This window comes from Tyto alba, unplaced genomic scaffold (genome assembly GCF_018691265.1).
Source record: "Tyto alba isolate M040663 unplaced genomic scaffold, T.alba_DEE_v4.0 Super-Scaffold_1000006, whole genome shotgun sequence".
NCBI lineage: Eukaryota > Metazoa > Chordata > Aves > Strigiformes > Tytonidae > Tyto > Tyto alba.
Window position 1 is genome coordinate 31,160,472 of NW_024881272.1, and position 17,205 is coordinate 31,177,676.

Sequence of the window (17,205 nt, forward strand, 5' to 3'; positions counted from 1 at the left end):
TGAGGATCATGAGTTTTTTGCAGTAACTGGGCCTTAGTTTTACTGTCTATTGCTATTTTCTGCATGCTCTCACATTGCAGATGTCCAATATTCGAGCTAAATTTCAAGAATCTCATGATTTCCTTCACAATTTGCATAACCATGTGTATCAATCCAGTGCTAAGCTTAAGCATCTCTTTGCTTAATCCCCTAATTTGCAGGGGCGGCAGAGGGGGGACAAAATGGGGGCAGTTCTGTTCAGCAGTGCAAATCAGCCAAAGGAGGATACTGCCAGGATTAACATAATCCAACTGCTACAACTATTCAATTTGGAGACCAAGGATGTTAAAACCTATTTTTCTAGTCAATCAATCATTGTGACCAACTTGCAAAAAAAATGGGGTGAAGATCAGTGTAAGTTAATGAAATCAGCTGAGAATGAGGCCTTGCACTACAAGCATTCCCCTATTGCTGTGAAGGGAAGTCAACAAATTATACAAAACCATATAATTAAGAGCTTATCATAGCACTTTATCCCATCAAGCGCTACCTTACAGATACCAGGTATTGCTTTTATTAACACTCAAGGAAATGAAGAGCAATGAGGATGCTTGAAACATCACGAGACACTCAGAGCGAGCCAGGAACGGAAGGTGACATACCACTGTACTTCCGAACTGATTAAGGAGGTTACCCAGGGAAACAGGAGAAGGAGAGTCATCGGCTGAAGCTGATCCAGGGTCTGCTGTCAGCACCAGTTCTATCTGCGAGCAAATCCCAACTACAAGACTTCTGAGCTTCCTGTCTAACTACTACTGCTGTTAGCGTGATCACACCACCAGTCCCTACAAGAAAAATTACATGCTCTGTCTCCTTTCCTTCCTATTGGATTGTCTCAAATAATAAAGGTGTTTGTAAATATTGTCTCACAGAAAGCTAGGACCTTCAGATGGTGATTGCTGAAAAGGAGGATTTTGCACTGGAAGAATGAACAAACCTTACTCACAAATGCAAACCTACAGGCTGTGAACAACCTTCTGTTGCATTACAGGGGATGTCATACTCAGTTTGACTTAACTTTCCAGACTCATTTGATCCTGGTACCACACGCAGCCTAATGAAAACAGTATTAGCTTCATTTACTGTAGGCAATTTCTTAATAAGTGATTCACATTCCTCTAACAACCCATCCCACCTTCCTCATCTAGGGTGTACACGGAGCCAATTGAGACCTTAACACAGACTCTGACACTGACAAATGCCTCCTTTTGATCACTCGAGGTTGTATGAATCTATCATATGCACATCAAAATAAAACACAAAGGGAAACATTAATTAAACCATATCAAACACAGACCTGACAAGACTATGATTTAACTATAAAACAGCCTGAAGAATTGTGATTCAATATTTTAGTTTGTAACCCACCTTTTATATCATTGCACAGAACTGAAAAAAGGGAATATTTTCCCCCCTCCACTCCCTTAGTCTGTTTTATCTTTCAACTTGAACTGGGAAGTCTGTCTCAGTGTCACCTATGAAAAAAAGTGTCATAAATTGCTCAGAGAGCTGAAACAGAACAAAAACTTGTAAACAAGTTACCTGTTCTCATACTCTGTCCCCTAATCCCAAAGACAGAAACAGGGGCACATCTTTCAGAGAATGCAGTTTCTTCTCCAGCTCCCAAGTCTGAGAACTGCTCCATGAAACTTACGCAGGTTCCCCTGTGATTCTTTATCCCTATAAAGATCATTCTAGATCACAGAAATGTTAAAAAAGAGCACAGCCATTCTGAAAAAGCTAGCAGGCATAGCTGGTTTGATCATTAGGGAACAGTGAGGGCTGACTTACCAAACATTTACTCTGGATGTTAATCTAGTGCATGCACAAATGCTTTAGACTAGAAGTCTTGAGACTAAAAATTCTTAGGAGATTTCTAATACTCCCTGCTCAAAGTTCAGCTAGAACCTCAACGTCTAAAGGGTCAAAAATTAAACAAACTTTTAAATCTAAATACATATATATCCATCTACCAGAAATCACATAACCTCTCCTACTGAACATCATGGAGGAGTCAGCTGTGGGCAGGAGAAGAAAGATGCAGCACAACCGAGGTAACCCAGTGTCACAGTTTAGGCCTGGTTGGCAGCCAACCACAATGCAGCAGCTCTCTCTCCCTTCCCCTCCGGCAATGGGAAGGGACAGAGAGCCAGGCTTGGGGTTCAAGATAGGACTGGGATGGGGAAAAATCCCCCTTTTATGATCATGAGCAAAAGGCAGACTCGTTAGGGGAAGGAAAAAAAGAACATACATTTATTAGAGACACTAAAAACACATAACAGAGTAGGACAGTGAGAAGCATTGCCACATCTTGAGAACACCTTCCCCCCACCCCTCCCTTCTTCCCGGGCTCAGTTCTGCTCCCGATATCTCTACCTCCTCCCCCAGTGGCGCAGGGACAGGGAATGGGGGGTGCAGTCAGCGCTGCCACTTCCTTCATCTTTGGTGAGGGGAGTGTCTAGAACTTGTTACCCCCTGCTCCATCGTGGTCCCCCTCTCACAGGAGACAGTCCTCCACAAACTTTCTCCGACATGAGTTCCTCCCATGGGCCGCAGCGTTCCCCACACTGCTCCATCATGGGTCATTAACTCCCTCCGACTGGATTCTCTCCCACGGCTGCAGCCCTTCCCGAGCTGCTCCGGCGTGGGACTCCCCCACATGCTGAAATCCTCCCAGCGCTGAATTACGGCAGCGGGGCTGCCTTTTCCCATGAGACCCCGGCCTTCTTCGGGCACAGAACCTTGATCAGCTGAGCAGGAGCAACAGGCCATAAATCAATGTCTGCTCCACCGTAGATCTTCATGGGTGGCAGGGGGGGGCTGCCCTGCCATCTCACCACAGGGTACAGAGGGGTCTCTGCTCCGGCACACCTCCCCCCTCCTTTCTTCCTCCGTTCCTCCACTGACCTTGGTGTTCATGCAGCCGTAGCAACTCCTCCTCACAAGTCCGACTGCCCGTCACCACATCTCTTCTTAAATACGTTATCGCAGAGGCGCAGCCGATTGGCTCAATTTCCCAAACAGAATTGGAGCTGACGTGGAGCTGGGGGAGCTTCGAGAAGCTTCTCACAGGGGGCCGCCCCGATAGCCCCCTCCCCTGCCACCAAAAAACTCCACCACTCACTCAACCCAGGACACCCAGAAGTGATCCAAAGGACTAGCACTGTATGTGGGCATACGACACCTCCCATGTTAATTCGTTAAGTGCTTTCCAGCCTATCTCCCATTCTTTAATGTCAGAAAGGCATATTAGAATATTAAAAAGGCCAGTCAGGCCTGACATTTGACACCAGCAGAGGGCAGGGACACAACCTCCAAGTCAGAGCCCGTGGGGAGGGTAATGCTAACTTTCCTCTAACCCATTGCAATTTCCTTTTCTCTTTGACTCTGTGGACACCCTCTTTCTTCCTCTTGATTTCAGGCTAGGCTTTTTTTCTTTTAATACTTCTCTGTACATAACCCTTGTCTGTTTGCTTCCCCAACTTCATATATAAGAAAGAGCAATAATGCCATTTTATCAATAGGAATTAATCACTTGGACTTTTTGATAGAAACAGCTACTCTGACTATCTTATATTTCCACTCGTGTATCATTGGCATCCAAAACCACCTATCATCTCAGCCTTGGCACTGGGAAAAGATGATCCTACACAAGAATAAGATGCAAATTTTTTCCCTAGAGTAGTAAGAACCTTCCCTGGAAACCTCCTCGTTGTTTGCTGCAAACACATATCTGGCCTGTTGCTTGCTTTGTAATCTTCTGCAGTAGCCACAGGCTGAGGCCTTCACATTTCTTCAGTTTTAGGAAGAATTTACTACCAAGCTATCCTCAGTGTGCTCCTCCTCACTCGGGTGTGACAGGGAATTAAATTTCATTCACAGCAGGATTATTATTATTGTTGTTGTTGTTATTATTACTATTATATTATTGAGCTGGATGCATCTGGAGGAGCACTAATGTCATACCACTGCTCCCATATATCACTTCCCTTTCTTTGCCGTCTGCTCTTAGCATCGTCAGTTAAAACAGTTCCAGGATTCTCCATTACTGTCTTCAAGTTTGCTTCTGCTGACCCACTTTAATGTCATATTTGCATCCTCATGTTACCCTGTATGCAAGTTAGTGGAGTTTATGTGTGTCATTTATCTTACTCATCTCCTCCCCAAACTGTGTATATTTGGAAATCTGATATTCATTACTCTTTTTGACAGATCCTAGTACATCTTGAAAATGCTCCACAAGACTTATCTGCATTGGCCACATTGATTTATCAGATTAATTTAACTTCTTTGAAGAGGATTTCAGTAATAATCAGCTCTATTGTGTTCACAAAAGTAATTCTAAATGCAGAAATGTTAATTAAGATGCAGGGTTCTGATTTGGCTTATTGTTAAGATAAGGACAGCTCTGAAATTCAGTTCTGGCTTCCAAAACCTCAGAAGTTCAGGGGTCCCAGAAGCAGAAGGCCATCTCAAACTCTCCTCTTTCCAAAATACACACAGCTTGTTCAGACCTCTGCCCTCAGTCTTCCCCTGCATTATCATAAGGACAAAGCAACATGTGGTGACAGCATTAATATGCTACAACTCCTTATTTCTTGGCACAGGTAATATAATAGAGATGAAGGCTTCCAAACAACAGGAAAATGTACAGATATAAGACTAAAACGTACAAATAGAAGAGACTAAAACAAACCAGAAGATACTGGAACATATGTGGATTATTTAACTAGCTATAAAAATTGTACTAAAATGTGTATAACACTTATTTTTCAAAGTTTTCCCCTTATTCTCAGTACCACCATCGCTTGATGAATAATGCCTCGCTGTTTTCCAAGTGAAAATGTGTTGGTTTAAAATGGAGTGTTCTCCTAGAGACTTGTCCTAATGCAAGTGGTGTTAGCAAAACTGTATCTAAATGTCTATAGATAGTGTCCTTTCAGGGGTTTTCTAACCCCCAGTGGGGAGAAAGGGCTCGGATACTATACTTGTTGCTATGGTAGCTACTAAAACTGCTGCTCACAAGAATTTTTGAATTGCTCTCTGTATTCAAACATGCTTTGAAATAAGGTTAAAAATCAACAGTTACAGCACTATTAAAGAGCCAATTACTGACTTCTTTATGTTTTCCAAAATAAAAAGATAGAAGCAGCACTTAATGTCCCCTCTGCATCTCAGCTGTGTTAATACTAAATCACATGCAGTCTGTAAAGATTTTTTCAGAACAGAGATTTGAAGCAGCCCTTATAAATAATTTAAATAATTTATATAATTAAATTAGAATGCACTATACTTCCTTTTCTTGACAATTCCAGACGTGAGTGCCTGCTGTAAATGTGATCCCTAGTTGCAGACAAGCTGCATATCAGAAATATTTGGGGAGGGAAAAAAAAAAAAGGTATGAAAATAGATTTTTAGGCATTGTTTGGATTTCTGGGTTTGAAGAGGTACTTTTCCCAGCTTGTCTCACTGAGCACATTGCACACTGGCTGCCAGACCAGAACGCTGCACTGAGGCTCCAGGTCTGCCATTTGCTCATCCTGATCTTGCCGTCCAACACAGGCAGAGACTATCCCACGCCACCCCTGTCTGTTGTTTCAGAGTCCTCTAATTGCATTTTCAGAGACAACCTCCATAGTCACAATACCCTCATGAGACAGTACATCAGACCACACAAGTACAGTTGTCACGGCCAAGGGTGACACTGGGTCTGCATAAGTTTTTGGATAGGCAACCACATCTCCCTGAGTTTGCTGAAGCACCTCTGAAGCATTTTTGTGCCCTCGTTATTGTATTTATGTCATTATTCTAACTGATAATTTAAAAATAAACATTAAACTTGGTAGACAGCCCCTCTTGTCTAGGCTAGTATACCCAGGATCCTGCCCACTTTAACCAAGACCAACACGTGCAGTTTTGAGACCCAGATGGAAAGGGAATGATTGATGTTCAGATAAGACCTACAAAGTTTGAGATGAACATGCATTTAGGAGTCTTCCTCTATAACTAGCCCCACCAAAGAGAGATAAAGAGGGCAGGGAGCAAAGGCTGTGTTGTTCAAGGAGGAGCTTTGTTTTGCATTACTCTGAGGTTTTTTGTCTGAATTAATAAAAAGTGCCCTAAGGGAAGAGGCTGGAAGAGACTTTGGCTCTTCCTTAGCTGGGGAGACAAGCCAACAGCCATACAGCAGTTATGGAATAATCTGCCCATAGGGAAGCTTCTTCTTAGCTCTCATTAGTTAGAGGTGGGGTTATACCCTCAAGCATGAAGCACAAATCTAGGAATTTTAAAAGCATTAGTAATAAGAAATCCACTATTAGCATTGTTTCAACTCCTTTTAATTGGCCATAATGCAAATGTATTAAAAATGTTTAAAAGATACTTGAGAGGAATCCCAGAAAACAGTCCTCTGCTGGTATCATGTTTAAATCTCCTACAATGCCCAAAGAAAATTAACTCACGTCTTAAATAATTCATACTTTTATTGGGTCAGAGGCTCTTTCAGATCTGATGCTCTGCCAGTGGAAGTGGCAGAGATACAAATGAGAGATCAGACAGGAGCATTAGCCCTAAAGTTTGAAATGGGAGCTAATCCCAGCTTTCTTGAAATAAGATGTGTTCTGATGAAAAGGTGGTTTTCAGGCTTGGTTCTTCTGAAAGCAATGAAGGTTTTCCCAACAGGTGCACTGCCTTCAGGACATATTAGCAGTTATAAGCAGTTTAGAATAGTAATAACAGAGAGATTGTATAAGTTATCTGAATGCAGACAAGAGTTTAACCTAGCCATAGGCATATTAAGTCTTTCCGCAACATCAATGAACAGTCAGCATTGACTTCTAGAGCTACAGAGAGGATGAAATTAACAGTTTAAAGGTGGAAGAACTATTGAACCTTTAAAAAAAAATCAGCACAGCAACTATAGGTGCACTAAAATCCCAAGACTTCAGCAACATGTACCAATGGCATTTTTCTCCCCTTAACAGACTGATAACTGCTTAACATTCATAATACTGGATTGCTACAAGTCTGAGTGGAACCAATCTGAGTTTGACGTAACTCTGCCAATTCAGCTGCCGCCTTGAGCACCCCCAGGTCGTCCTTCCCTGGATCTCTTATAAGAGAGGACTGCCCATCACCATGAGCCATGCCAGTCCACGTGGTTGGTGTTTACACTGCAGACACACACTCACTAGAGATGAGGTGAGGGCCACTAAACTATCTTCACTCATGACCATAAGCCTGCTGAGACCTTTGTTTTTAGAGATGAAAAATGACTGCGTTAACCCACACACTGCAATGTGAGATACAGCTTTCTGTTATCCTGCAGGATCCCCCCCCTCAGCACAACACACTCCAGGATGAGCAAAACATGCAAAGACCGAGTTAAAATCCTGGAAGGGAAACTTTTATATCAGTTGTTACCAGTGAATTGTCTCTGTTGGAAGCACTCCAGAGATAGTTGAATTAATTTAGCCAGGGTGTTGCAAAAGGCACGGATAAGCAATCCAACACCCATTTGGGAGAGGTGGTAATGCAGCATTACACTGTTCAGAGATAATCAAATGTCAGCCTGGCAACTCTGCTGATATGATCATTAAAAGATGGGCTCAATTCCATGAACACTCCCAGGTTTTTCATCCCTTGAGATGGAAACAGCTTTACCCCACTTAGAAGAAAAATGAATATTTTGCATATATAAAGCTCTTTTATTCCCAAGGACTTCACTCAATATGGAATGGATTTATAAATAGACTACTAGCAGGTGTCTTTGGAGTTGTGATCAATTACTGATACTCTGGCCCTACATATGCAGTGGAAACTGCTTGTAGATGATCTCAGTATAATCGTGGACACACAAAGGGCAAAAGGATTAGGTTCCCATTGCTTGTCATGTACAAGCGTTAGGTCGACAAGATAGAACGCTACCGAAAAAGTTGAATTTCCCGGTCACTGAACAAAAGACGACATTTTCAAGTAATATTAGAGGTCCAAATATAAGGTCACGCAATTCTGATGCTCCTAATAAGATTTCTGAAAGTATTCTAGGTAGAGTTATTGTGCAACGTGTAGCTGTTTCCAAATAAAAAACAAGAGTTCAATCAGATGATTAATTGCTCCAAAGAAAAGCATGAAGCCTACCAGAAAACTCTTCACATCTGGGATCTGACCCTGTCATCATATGTAAAACACTAACTACTATCCAATTAGTGTTTCCCACTAGGAATAACTACACCTGAGGTGACCTGACTCTAGTGTTTATCATTCTCATGGACCTACTGAAGCTGAAGCCATGGTAATTCTAACTCTCCGAGGCGGCTTCAGCACCAAGTCAGGAGGTTGTAAGAGCACTAAGAGAATGCCTGGAATACCTAAGTTTCTAAAAAAAGACCCCAAAGACTAAACCCTTGGATTAAACACATTAAAAACAAAAGCAAAAGCTAATTACGTACCTAGTCTGGTTATTTCTTCTTACAAAAAGATTTCTTTAACCCAACCACTTGAACTAATCCACCTGCATATTAAATGGATTATTACTCTAAAGGGGGAAAGGACAGCTTGCTTCTCACTAGTGTGCCAATAGCTAGCAAATGGTAACTTATTTTGCAGTGAAGCAAGAAAGGCATATCTATTTTGCATGCATGACATATGCTAACTGAGAGCACATTGGACAGCAGCTACATTACCATTAAGCAGCATTTACAAATTAAGGTTCATAGGAGGAGTAATGAATGCCACAGCATTTCTTTTAACATATTCTCCCATTATACAGCTATCCCAATAACCTCCCAGGAAAATGAGGAGGTCAAGGGAACAGTCAAAGTTGACAATGCTGAATCTCAAAACTACTATTATTAAACATGGTAATTTGGAAACCGAGAATTGCTGATAGAACAACGATGTGCCAGTTAGACCAAAGGTGGCCTTAAGGCCAACAAACTACTTGAGCAGGACCATCAGCTGGGGCAAAAAAAGCAAAGAAAGTAAAAATTGGTCTGAGGCAATCTACACCAATGGTGTATTTATAGAAAGGGAGGTATGACTACTATGCCAAGTGAAAATAAGTACATAAAACAAAAAGTGAAGTAAAATGAAATGCTGCATCACACACATCCTCTAGCTCATAAATACAGATGCTGGAATCACAGAAGGCTGCTGGCCTGAGTCATTGCACATTCTCTTGGGAAAGAAAATCGATGTACAAAACATTGAGGTTTCACACATAAACTTATAAATAAGGAGTCTAATAAGGGTGTAAACACTTTACAAAAAACACAGATGCAATGTGTAAGTGGAAAGAGGCGATTTTTACAAGAACAAACTCTGCTGCAAGAATTTTCCCAAAGCATATGACTGTAGCATAGAAGTAGGTCTCCTGGGAACTTCTCTCTACTGCAGCTCCTGATAACTGCACTTCCAGAAGGTGGCATTTTTGGTAACCACTACTCAGTACTTTCAAAGATGGCTCCTGACAACATTTTGATCCACCAAAGAGCACACACACATATTCATAAAGGTCAGCAATAATGTTCTGCTACAGGCAAAATAAAAGGGGGTTAGCAGCTCCCTGTCCACATGGTATCAACTTGTCAAATAAAAATTTTTTAGCCACCAATTTCCCCTTTGGCTGTCATTTGTGGTGACTTACCATGACAATTTTACATAAGCACAAACAAGTAGAACATGTCTAATGCTCTTTTCACAGCTTGCAGCCCACTACATAACCCATACAGTTTCCTCTCCTTTTGTAAATCCTCAGAGCAACAGGAAAAGAGAATACCATTTATTGAAGCGGGTCCAGAAGCCCCCAGATGGCAGGTGATCTCAACAGTCACAAGAAAGAAATAACACAGCTAAGTAAAAATAAAGCTTACACAGCTATTGCTAAACTTACCAAATAAGCCTCCCTCCCAGGCTTGAAACAAGAAAAAGAAGAACTATTCAGCAGCAAGCTGATTGAAATGAAAACCCTAAAGACAAACTCAGAGCAAGGTCCTTCTTCACATACACTACAGTCTTAATGTATATTCACAGGGGGAGCAGGACAATGTGAACTCAGCATATTCTGAATTTCAAGATCTTTTCAGAAATCCAAGCGATCTATTAAGACAGAGTAGAGGTTCAGTAGTGCTCTGCATCTCATTTAGAATAATGATAAAGAAATACTGAGTATCTCAAGCAAGGTCAGATCTTCAGGTTAACACAGAAACTTTGCTTCTACAGAGCCAATAGCTTTTTATGTCCACACCAGCAGAAGGAAAAATGTCAGAAGGAGAGAAGAGGCTCCCAGGCAGGGTCACCAAGTGATTTTTTTTTTTTTTTTTTTTTTTTTTTTTTAATTAGGATGTAGGATATTTCACACTGGAAGTGTCCCACACATGTCCCTGTGAGAGAGGCCACTCACCTGATCCTACAAGGCAGTTTAAGGACCAAGCCCTGAGCAAAAGCATTTGGTGTTTTAGAGGGCTGTATAGTAACAGTTTCAATATTTCAGATTCTCCAGATATGTCCCAGAAAATTCACTCTTTAATTGTCTTTAAAAAGAACAGCAGGATTCACCACTGGAGATGTAGTCATGTCTGTACTTCTGTAACAGCAGGTAGACATTGGAATAGTACATCCTAAACTTCAAACCTTTCATTTCCTGTCCCTTTCGATTGAAGGGCACAGGGGTTTTACAGCATGGCACAATAGATTGCTTAAACAATTGCTGACTTCTCTAATCTTCAGTGGAAAGGCAATTTCCCCTTCTCAGTGTTTGTTAAACCCCTTTGCTCAAGCAAACATAAAAAAAAAAAGACTTCTCAAAGAAAACTTCACTCCCTTCTCCCCCCAACTTGTATCTTCCAGCCTGCATTTACAGCACAGAAATATATCATGCAAGACTAATAAGAGTAACTACTTTTCATATGACATGGATCTGTATTTTGAGTTTTGGTTGTGGCAGCTTGACATGTGATTGCCTAGACAGTTCAAAGCATTAGCCACACTGTATACGGTGACTGTTGTGATAATGATACACTGAAGATGACATGAAATGAACGTTACACATCTCTGTGACTAGATTCTCCAGATCAGTGCTTTTACCTTTTGCAAATCAACCACCAGAGTGGTTCATACTATAGCAGATACCTGGGAAGCTAGAAGCTTTACAATCCTTTCAAATTAGTAATTCTCCTCGACTCCACCCCATCCCTGGCAAAAGAAAACAATTAAATCTAAATAGTCAAAACAAATTCTGTCATTCCAATAGTCAGTCAGGATATTACCTGTTCTGGGACAGGAATGGGAGGAAGTTCTAAGTTCTCTGGGAATTTGGTTGAGCTTTTTGTTTCCCCTGCCCCCAAAGAAACCGAAACCCTTCAGCACCAATGGCGCACTGGCATTGGAAGCCTGAAATTCTGAAGCCTTCAAGGACAGAAAAGCTGTTCCACTCCCAGTCCTGTTCTGAAGATATGATAGCAGCTAACCTGCATGGGTATTGTTCAAAAGATCTTTCAGAGCCTTCGTATGTTCACACAACTGGTGCCACTGAATAAGCACTATAAGTACTAACACAGCATATCTGAGCTTACATCTGCTCCTCATTCAGCCTATTATTGGCTTTAACTAAGTGAAAGGCAGAAATGAGATGTCACTTAAGATGGATTCTCCTACACTTATTCACTTGTAGCATTATCTAGGATTCACACACATTCAAATCCAGCAGATAAGTGCTTTCTTTAGTAGATCTGACATCCTGATAAGAGATGTAACACTTAACACATTAGCCAGAACTGTCCTGAGTTCAAGACAATATCCAGGAGAAAATTTCTTCTGCAGATTTTGAAATCTCAGTTTAAAACAACATATCCTAATATCTTTCATCATTGTTATTTGAGAATGGTAATTAAAAAAAAAAAAAGCCATAGACTAATCTTAAGTATTAGACACAAGACCAACCCATATAGGTCTTCTTTCCCTTGAACACTTCCTTACCTCCAACTACAAATGCACACAGATTTGTTTAACCCCAATTAAAAATTTTCTACACTTCTCCCATATAGTATCTTGGTTTATACCATTCGTTCTAGTGATAATGATTTCACTATTTGCAAACACTAATTCCCTTATCCTAACATACTATCAAGAGCCAATCAACATTCAAAATACTGGTGAATCCAACATTTATAAATGTAAGTGATCATCTATTTTCTTTCATGTATTTCTAGCTCAGTTAACAAAAGCAGTTAATTCTTTCTCAGCCTGATGCTCACCTGCAAGTCTACAGAGATAAGAAAAGTATCAAAATAAACCAAACCTTGAAGGAGGTCATTTCTCTCATCCAGTAGCAAATTGTTACCAAAGATACAACACAGCAATTTGTTCACACTTCCTGCATTTACATGGAGTAGCTGAATCTCTGAATAATCACAGTAGTGAATTACTTTTTAAAAATTCGAATTTGACATACTGGCATGAAGGCTTGAAAATTTACGTTTCTTTTAGAGATAACGATAGACAGATAATGTGAGCATCTTTTTTTTGTTTGTTTCATTTTGTTTGGTTGGGGTTTTTTAATCTAAATTCACAGCCCCTCCCCTTCTATTTATTTCCCATCATAAAATTCAGCTCCCTCCCATCTGCCTCAGATTTGAGTACAAGGCCATCTGGTTCAAGACCAAGATACTTTTGCTAAAACACAAAACCAAACAGACCATAAAGGAGGAATATACTGGTGTCTCATATTTTTTCATGTTAATATATCAAACTAAGGCAGGATTAGATAAGGCTCTACCTCAAATTTGGGTTCCACTTCAGCTCCTACATGTGCACACTCTCAGGAGCAGACAGTCTTTCCTGCACTCCAAGCCATGGGGGGAAGACCAGCCCCAAAGATATGTACCAGTGTGGGGACAAGCCTGAGGAGGAGAGACAGGATTTACTGCTATAGGGGTTGTTTGTGGCTTCGTGGGTCTGAACAAGCAGAGCTGATTCATGGCCACCCAGCTCAGGGAATTAGCAGAGACCACAGACACCTGCCCATACAGACACAATGCCTGCAGCTTTACAAGAAGTGAAGTTGCAGTTACATCAATTCAGATTAGAAGCCAGTCCAATTTCTCCATGCTTCTAACAAAGTTCTTTCCTATAGTTGAATTATCCCTTTCTCTCAAGATGCTTCGGTAGGAGTAACATGAGCTAATGGATGATGTTTGTCATTTGGTTTATCATTGTTACCACACGAACTTCACACAAACAGTGGGTACAATTCCATGTACTTTAGGTGGTTTGTATCTAGAAGGAGGAGTTAAAATCAAAGCTGACCACTTGATTTGCTAATATTCCACCAATGTATCATTTATTACGGGTGTACTATTACGCAGGGCCTTGGCAAAAATGCAGAAGAGTTTGAACAGCTTCAAAACCACATATCAGTTTATAGGATCCCTTAAAGCATTCACTCCCAGCTCCCCATTCTCTTTAGGAAGCAGCAGTGTCAGAATGATTTCTTTATGTCTATCTTTATGTCTATGTCTACTTTCACGGCCAGCTCTTAAATAACTTCTCTCCACTTCAAGGTGAAGAAATAAGTACAATCATACATTCCTCACAGTGGGACTTTTCTGACTCCAGTTATGATGTTTTGGACTTCTCTAGGGCCAATGGAGTGAGGAATAAACATAGGCCTACTCCCCTCTCTCATATCTAAGCACAAACCTTCATGCTTCCTTTTCTCATGGGGCTAAAACTCCATAAAAACATCACAGGTTCAGAGCATATCCTTAATAATAATAATAAAAATAAATCCCACAATCTTAGCATCTTCTTTACCAGGTAGAGAGTAAAGGCAGAGCATGCAACACAGGAATCAAGGCTACCTGAGTGTGAGAGGAACAGATCTGCGGAGCAGATCAGCTCTGCTGAGGGCTCTGCATTTTTTGGGGGAGTTATTTTAGTCTAGATCAAGCTTGATTTAAGTGGGCTAAGTGTCCATTAGCAGACAGATTAGGTGCACTCCTGGAGCATCCTTCTTACTTAGTTTCATACTAAAGAAATCCACTTTGTGTACTCCAAGAACCACAGTGCAGTGACTGAGAGATTACCTTAAAAGCTTACCATTGACCTGAATTAAAACATCAGGGTAAATACCCACCTGACAAGCAGAATTTCTTTTCTCTATCCACGTACTGTTTTGACCTGATTTATAGCACTGTGTAATACAATCCAAGCAGTTCCAGTTCTCTGATTTTAGTCACTATTTGCTAATTAAATATTACAATTAGATAGCTGATGAAATGAGGTCGACAGGTAAGCAAGAAGAAAAGGATTAAATCAACTTACAAATTCAAAATCTTAGGGCCTTAAGTTACTTTCATTAAAATACATTTTACTAAGAAAGAATGAAAATCAACATTTGAAACAAGTTTTCAAATTCATAAACCTCCTTTTTTTTAAAAAAAAAACAAAAAAACAAAAACAAAAAAAAACCCCACAACTTTACACTGGCTTTTAACTCAATTTTTAAGAAATTAGTGCTTCAGTGACAGCTGTGATCAAAGCCTCTCATTCTGCAGTTAGGAAATAAGGTTGCTACAGCTACCCTGATGACAGATGTGTTTCTAGCGCTTCCACACTGTTCCAACCTATTGGCTGCAACTGACTTATAGCCTTTCTAGAATACCTTTAATATTTGTCTTTGGGTTTTGTTTAGTTGTTTAGCATTCAAAATTTCATTTTATTTGTATTGGTTAATAATCCCTGTAGAGGTGCTTCTTTAGCACCTTTCAGATGTGGTTTGCAAAGTAATTTACAGATGCTAAGTCTAATTACTGCCCATGAGGTTCTGTTCTGCCAGAACATACTACCTTCTCTGTTTAGTGATTGCACAAAGCAGTAATTCATTCAAGCTGATGCTGGATGAACCTGGAAGACACCAGTGAGGTCTTGACCCCAAAAAGACTTGTGCATACAAAGATGCACATGCTGCAAACAGGTTACTGAAAACGGGGCAGAATACAGTCCCAACCATCTATTGGGGTCGTTTCTGGTTAGAACAATTCTATGAAGATCTTAATAATATGCAGTCTAATCGTGGTAGCTGTTCAGCTGGGAAAAAAAAATGGAGCTTCAGAGTGACTGATCAACAGCTGCAGGACAGGCTGACAAGGTAAGCATCAGCAGTCTGAGGACTAACAAAGATCTGTATGAGGCATTCTGATGTCTTGTGGATGAAGAGATACAGGCTGGGAAGTGTACAACCACAACCTAGAAAGACATATAGCACGCATTGAACACACAGTGCATGCAATATAAATGAAGCCTGCATACACACTTTGCAAATAAATAAAATATTCAGTCACTTAGTGAGATAAGAAATAGGTTGATGCATAAGAGGATTATGCTGTATAAAGAGCGACTCTAGGTGGAACTGTTCTGGGGTTAGATTCCTTTCCATCTGCTTGATCCCAAGCCCCTAGGGTTATGTTTGCTCTCTACCACACAGACTGGAATAAAGGTTTGTTAAGCTGGTTTCAAGCTGAGCTGAGTGTCTGGCCAAGTCTAAGCAAGTCTGCTCCCCGCTATTAGTCCTTGGCCAAATAGCAGCACCCAAAAGTGCCAGCAGTGACCAGCAGGACCAGCAGCCCATGAGGGTGGCACTCTTGAAAGAGCTGGCGATGCCAAGCACAGGCACTGCTGGTAGGTGTGACAGTACAAGCAAGCATCAGTAAAGTCACAGATAACTTTGTGTTTTCTTGGCCATCCAATAAGCTCGAGTTTTAGAAGCAAAAGTCAACCTGGAGTTAGAATATTTGCTGTAAGTATAAAAAAAAAAAGTTTCCATTCATCTATATGTATACGTTTCAATCCATATGTATTTTTAATAAATGACAACTGTGGCACTGACATAACTGAGTAGGCACATTTTTAACTGCAGAAGCTAAAAATAAGAACCTTCAAAATAAACAGGTCTTGTTGCTACTAGCCACAAAGAAAGCATGAAAACATCTACAGAAGTCTTAACTATCAATGGCACAGCTAGTGAAATGCCAGATTTTGCCCAGGTATAGAAATAGGCAGTTATAAATCTATTTTATATTCGTATGTAATTTTAATAAGCAAAATGAAAGCGATCCTGACAATAGTAGTGTTATTGGATTACATCCATTACACTCATTTACAACACAAATATATGCATTTTATAAACAGCAAGCAATTTGTTTTTGTTCTGAGATCTAAATTTGGCTATTGAAATTTATACTGGGGAGATCACAGATGAAAAAACCCCGAGATACAGAGGACTATTTATATAGTTGGTACAGCATTTAAGAAATCAGGAATTTTACCAAGTTTTGGTTGGTTGTTTTTTTCCTTTTTTTTTTTTTTTCTTTTTTCAAATATTTCAACAAATATAAGGAAAACTCAGCTAAAAACACAGTAAAATATATTAAAATTGGAGCTTACGAATCTGTATAGACTAATAAACAAGGGATACTGAGATGCATGATTTTCATTTAAGTGCTTAGATCAAGCAAATGTCACTTTAAAATGGCAAAGTACAGAGAAAGATACTCAACCTGCATGCATGGTTGTTCAGACAGCTGTAATTCTTCCCAGGGTGCAGTCTGAGCTCAATTTATCACTCTCTTCAGTTTCAAGGTGTGCTAAAACATGGATGCATAAGGAAGAAAAGGTCTGACTTTATAGAGCACAGACAGCGAGGCTGGGGATCACTGCAGTCAAGGCGTTAGCAAGGCAGCCTAACAGCCAGGGCTAGATACTGGGGGAATGGAGGGAGAACCAAGGTTAGACTGAAATAAAACCCAAGGTCCAAGAAGAAACTGAGAGCGAAAGCAGTGGTTTCAGTTGCTGGCTAGCTGAGGAGTAGTTCTAGCACTTCCCAAAGGCCAGGAGCAGTGGGAAGCCTCAGGCCTGATGAAACCCTTTGCCTTTCCAGAGATTGCTAAGAAGCCACAGCTGGGAAATAGCTCCTGCCCACACCTGCATATCCTAGACATTCAACTTCATCCTGCTGCAAGGGGCTGTCCTGGAGATGTGCTATAGATGCCACAGGGCTTATTAGGGAATGAGGATAAAACTCTTGCTAGCTCCAGCTTTCTGTCTCATTTTATATCAGCAGTTACCCTTGCTTCCTATTCATTACATCGATCCTTTTGGTGGCAGAGC

The 17,205-nt window shown here is 40.6% G+C and overlaps 1 protein-coding gene across 1 annotated transcript in view; it reads right to left on the reverse strand.

Moving 5' to 3' along the window:
• Positions 1-17,205, reverse strand: part of OMA1 (OMA1 zinc metallopeptidase) — a 109,841-nt gene that overhangs the window by 2,356 nt on the left and 90,280 nt on the right. The gene's annotated exons all lie outside the window — the stretch shown is intronic.